Consider the following 5,869-nt stretch of genomic DNA (forward strand, 5'->3'; position numbering starts at 1 on the left):
TTGGAAATCTTTTACCTTTAAGAGATTATAGGATTAAGACCTTCTAAGTGGAAAAGGAGTGCTATTAAATTGCATGGTATAGAAGGAAGAGCCTTACCGTTTTAACATTTTCCTCCTACCATGTTTTTAAAGGGATGTAAAAACTAAAAACTGCAAAAGACTTGCAAAGAAACACTGATTTCTCCCATAAGCCCACATGTCACTGCAGTTCTTTATCAGTCATGCAGGGAGGGTGGTGAGAAAGATGATAAAGATTATGGAAAAATAGTCAGAAAGTCAACAAGTCCTTTCCCTTAAGAGAAATGTCACTAACTGATGGGAGAAAAAAAATTACCTAAGAGTTGTTTGTTATTAAAGTAGTCTTACAGGAGAAATATCTTTATAACCGCATCTTCGGTCGGGTTCAGAGCTAGCATGTATTAAGAAGCACAGAATTAAAAAAACATAAAAATCTGGAGCTACATCATACTTTGGTTTGAAATCAATGAGCCACAGAGAAATGGGAAGCTATCTAAAGTATAGACACTAAGGCCATCTTTGTATCTTACAAAAGTTCAAATTGCACTTAATAAACTTAATTATATTTAGGGCATTTTATAGATACTAAAGTATGGCTTTAACAATATATATAGTCTCCATTTTCCCTTCTTAATAATAAAAATAAATATAGCGCCTTATTATTTATTTATTTATTTGAGAGCAACAGACAGAGAAAAAGGCAGAGAGAGAGGGAGACAATGGGTACACCAGGGCCTCCAGTCACTACAAGCGAACTCCAGATGCATGGGCCTTCTTGTGCATCTGGCTAACGTTGAGTCCTGGGGAATGGAGCCTTGAACTGGGGTCCTTAGGCTTCACAGGCAAGTACTTAACCACTAAGCCAGCTCTCCAGCCCTATCCTCATTAATTTTAAGCTCATTATTGCTTCTACAGCATCTCAAAAGAAAACAGACCATCCCCCCCCATAAAAGAAAAATTATAGAGGAAGAGAGATTGTTCAGTTAAAACTGGATGGATGACTTATTTTTTTTCAAGACAAATAACCAGACACTCTTCCTAATTTGAAGGGAATTTGTGAAACTTTGCAAAGACTATAATTTGAAAAGCCATGTGACTAAATGAAATGTGTATCAAGGAGTCTGTCATTAAGACAAAATAGAATTGGAATAAAGTCTGTTTTCCTAATTTTTTAAAAAAAATATAACTAATATAACTGAAAATAATTTTGTCTTATCCATTTTTTAAATCTTTTTTCTTTCCTTTTGACAATTTCATAGTACATGTAAAAAAAAAAAGTATTTTGATCATATTCACCTCCCATTGCACTCTTTTATTGTCTTCCCATCCTCAGTAAATCTTTTATTTTCATGACTTTTTTAAAATTTTTTATAACCCATTTTGACTTAAATTGCAGTTGCTTGCACAAGCATCATTGGAAAGTTATTTGCTGCATAATGGGCAACTTATGAATGTCTAAACCTCCCACCTCTTGAAACCACTCACTGCCAAAAGCTCCTCTGGGATGAGTGAGACCCCAATAGCACCTGTCCTGTCCATAATGACATGCTGACAGGCTCAATCTTATGCTGGAAGCCACAGTTGCTGTGAGTACATGAGTGTAATAGCCAAATTATGTCCAAAAGATGACATTACACTTCATGCTTTCCGTATCCTCCAGCTCTTACCTTTTTTTTTTTTTTTTCCCCTTTAAAGTCAATGTTCCTTGAGGCTTGGAGAAAGTGTTATATATATATCCTATTTAGGACTGAAGGCACCACAGTCACTTATTCTCAACACTTTCATCAATTTTGCATTAACCTCTGCCCATAGCAAAAGTCAGTTCTGTGATTGCAGCTGAGACTATCACTGATCTATGTGCATAAACATAAGTATTTAGAAAGTTGTTTGATAGACTATTAAGTTAGCATAAAAACAGTAGTAAGTTTCCCCTCCCCAGGGCCCATGACTTCCATAACCATGGACATTTGACCAGCTTGACATACCAGACATGAATTTTATCCTGTGGAGTGAACCTCAGATCCCATCAGGGTAGTTGGTAGTACCCATAACAAGAGTGCCATTATTGCAATGTTGAGCACATCTTTTCTGCATGTCAGTTGTGAAGTACACAGGGTCACATCTGGGTAAGATTTTTTATAACTTTTCTTCCTTAGCATCCTACATGTTGCTGGGAGAGAAGAAGTTTCCATGCCTGTTTCAGTTTGATTTCTCTATTCCCTGTGTCCACTGTGTTTGGTATCTTCAGCAGGAGGGTTGGAAGCAGAGAGCAGTAGAAATGGCCTGTATTGTTTTGGGAGGCTCTGGAGGTTCTTGGCCAACAACACATAGGGAGATATGCAGGACTGGGACTTGGGAATTTAAAAACCCATGACTACTGGGAGAACCATTACCAGCCTATAAAGGTAAAAGCTCAAATAATTAGTTTATAAAGTAGGAATTTTTCATGTGGCTTTTTAATACCTCCTTAGTTTTGCTTGACCAGTTCCCAGCCACACCTTTCTTCTATTCCTCCACTCCTATCTCTGCTTAAAACTTTCGTCTGCTAGGAGTCTTCTTTCACACTTTTATAGTACATGTGTTTTGCCGTTTCCCCACCCTTGGATTTCTATTTTTTTTTTTTCTTGCCACCTCTCATGATTCTTTGTATTGGAACTCTCTCCAACTTAAACACAGAAGTCTAAAAATTTGAGTCTAAAGTTCACATGTGAGAATGAAGATTTAATGAATACTACTTTCCTCGACATAATTTTTTTCAATTTTTTTTATATCTGCACCAGCACTTGTTATTTATTGTTTGGGTAAAGTCCATTCTTACTAAGGTGATTTGGAATCTCAGAGTAGTTTTAATTTGAATTTTCATGACAGCTAAGAATGTTGAACACTTTTAAAGATATTTACCAGTCATTTGTATTTCTTTTTTTGGAGAACTCTGTTCAATTTCATAGCCCATTTTTAAAATAATTTGTATTAGGAATTTTAATATATGAACATACTATAAATTAGTCATTCCAATCAGGTTTTCCTATTACTTTTGTCCTGTCTACCACACCCCCATTCCAGTGAGACTCCTCCTCAGTGGAGGTATTGGTGATCACTTGTGGGGCTATAGTGCGGCAATAGGGGAGGACAATATACCACAATATACCTCCCCACCCTGTGGCTCTTACATTCTTTCTGATCCCTCTCCTGAAATACTTCCTGATTCTTGTATGGCATGTTAGAAGTATCCTTTGGTGTTGTGCTCTTTGTAGCCATATCCCATTTTTTGATTTTTTAATATTTAGTTTTTGAGTGTTTTGTACATTCTAGATATTAATTCTGTAACATGCAAAGGTTTTTTTTCCTACTCTAGGCTGCCTTTCTGCTCAATTGATTACTTCCTTTGCTATCAAAAAGTGATGTTAATTTCATGTGGGCCCATTTTCAGTTGTTGGTTTTATTTCCAAAACATGCAGCCTTACTTATGTCTATATCTTGTAGTTTTCTTCTTAATTTGTTTCTCCAGCAGTTACAGAGTCTCAAGTTGTAACTTGAGATCCTTGATCAATTTGGAGTTGATGAAAAAACAAAACTTATCAATAGAATATAGGAACAAATCAAAAAGAGTATTCAACATGACCAACTTGTCTTTATTCCAGAGATAGAGGGATGATTCAACATACACAAATCTCAATAAATGTAACAAATCACATAAATTCAAATACAGGGGTCACATGACCATGTCCATAGATACAGAAAAGGTTGTTAGTAAAATCCAACATCTCTTCTTAGTAAAATCCCAGAAGACATAGAAGGAACATATCTAAACATAGTAAAAGCTATGTATACAAGAGAAAGAAACAACAGGGATACAACTAGGAAACAAAGTCCAAATACCCCTTTTATCAATATGTTAAAGGTTACAATGCAGATTCTATTATAGAAGCTAGTTATATAGTATACCTTTATATGATATATGATATAATAATATATAGTATAAGACAGTTATGTGATAATAGCAAGACATTAAAATTACTTGCTAATGAATGAGTTTATTAAGAAATGCTTGGAGAAATGTTCTTCACTGAGCATCATTGCCGTTTCCTGCTTCAGCAGTGCTTGAATGAAACATAGCACTCAAACCCTCACCATAACAGGCTGATCACAGTCAGAACCCTTTACCACCACCTCACAGCATCCTCAGATCACACCACAGCCATGGCACCTCGTCCAGCCACGGCCATTACTACCGTGTCCCCCACATTCCCCTCGCGGTGCACCAAAACTACCTCCAGGACTCAGAGAATTCCATCAATCGCCATATCAACCTGGAACTCTAGGCCTCCTACATCTATCTGTCCATGTCTTTCTGCTTTAACCGCAATGATGTGGCTTTTAGGAACTTTGCCAAATACTTCATTCACCTATCTCATGAGGAGGGAGAACATGCAGAAAAACTGAGGAAGCTACAGAACCAGTGGGCAGCTGAATCTTCCTGCAGGATAAGTAACCAGACTATGATGACAGGGAAAGCAGGCTGAACACAATGGAGTATGCATTGCACCTGGAACAAAGTGTGAATCAATCACTACTGGAACTGTACAAAAATAACCCCCACTTCTTTGAGACTAATTACATGAATGAGCAGAAGAAATCCATCAAAGAATTGGATGATCATGTAAGCAACTTGCACAAAATGGGAGCCCCTGAATCTAGCATGGTGGAATATCTCCTTGATAAGCATACCATGGGAGACAGTGAAGAGTGCTAAACTGACTTCTCTAAAACCATGTAGTGACTCCCTTGGTCACCCAGGCAGTCCATTCATGCTCGGGCTACCTTTACCTTTAATAAAAGTTGTGCCAGAACATCTGCTTAAGGTCTTTAATTTGTACTATTCTTTCAAATAAAGAAATTTTGTACTGTGCCCTCCACAAAAATGTATGGAGAGTGTGACAGATATAGTATGCCCTAAAATGGGTAGCATATATCTAAAATTAGTGTAGTTCACCAGAATATTTCCAGGTAAACTTAAGAAACAGGAAAATCAATCAAAAGAAGTTTGGGAAGTAGAGCTGCTATTTACAAATGCTGTACTGTGGCAATAGATAACAATACTGATACTACAAAATGGCTCAACTTGCCATTTTTATTTGAGGTATTGTGATGAATATAATGTCACTGATGAAATGGCTTCTTTAGTGCCACTTAAAGACAACTGAGGCTATAAAGATGGCTCATTGGATAAAGCACTTGTCATGCAAGTGAGGACAAGAGTTCAGAACCTCAACATTTTCATAAATATTGGGGAAGAGCTGTGGCCTGTCTGCAGTTCTAGCATTCAGGATGTAGACGATGGATGCCCAGGGCAAGCTGGATGGCTAGGCTATTTGAATCAGCAAATAAGCAGCAGAATGTGGCATAAATTATATGGTTTTTCAAGCATGCATAATGTAAGAGTTTTGGGATCATAGATGCATGTGGAGATTTGCATTAGATGTCCCCCATAAATTCATGTGTTTTGAATGCCAGCTGGTGGCAATTTGGGGAATTGATCTGTGCTGGAGTAGGTATGTTGTTGGATGTGGGCTTGCGGATGTTATAGCCAGCTTCCCCTTGCCAGAGTTAGGCACACTACCCTGCTGCTGTTGTCCATATGATGTTGGCCAGGAGGTAATGTCTACCCTTTGCTCATGCCATTGTTTTACCTCTACCATAATGGAGCTTCTCTACCAGTCTGTAAGCCAAAATAAAACCTTTCCTCCCATCAGCTGCTTTTGTTCAGGTGTTTTGTCCCAGAAATGACAAGGTAACTGCAACAATACATAAGCCAAGGTTTATGTAAAGAAAATTCCTGAAAGGCCAAACT

General features: G+C 37.5%; 1 pseudogene; it reads left to right on the forward strand.

The window, feature by feature from the left end:
- The first annotated feature begins 4,218 nt into the window (after positions 1-4,218).
- LOC101603705 lies at positions 4,219-4,771 on the forward strand (annotated as a pseudogene).
- Positions 4,772-5,869: the final 1,098 nt, after the last annotated feature.

This window comes from Jaculus jaculus, chromosome 5, assembly GCF_020740685.1.
Source record: "Jaculus jaculus isolate mJacJac1 chromosome 5, mJacJac1.mat.Y.cur, whole genome shotgun sequence".
Taxonomy (NCBI): Eukaryota; Metazoa; Chordata; class Mammalia; order Rodentia; family Dipodidae; genus Jaculus; species Jaculus jaculus.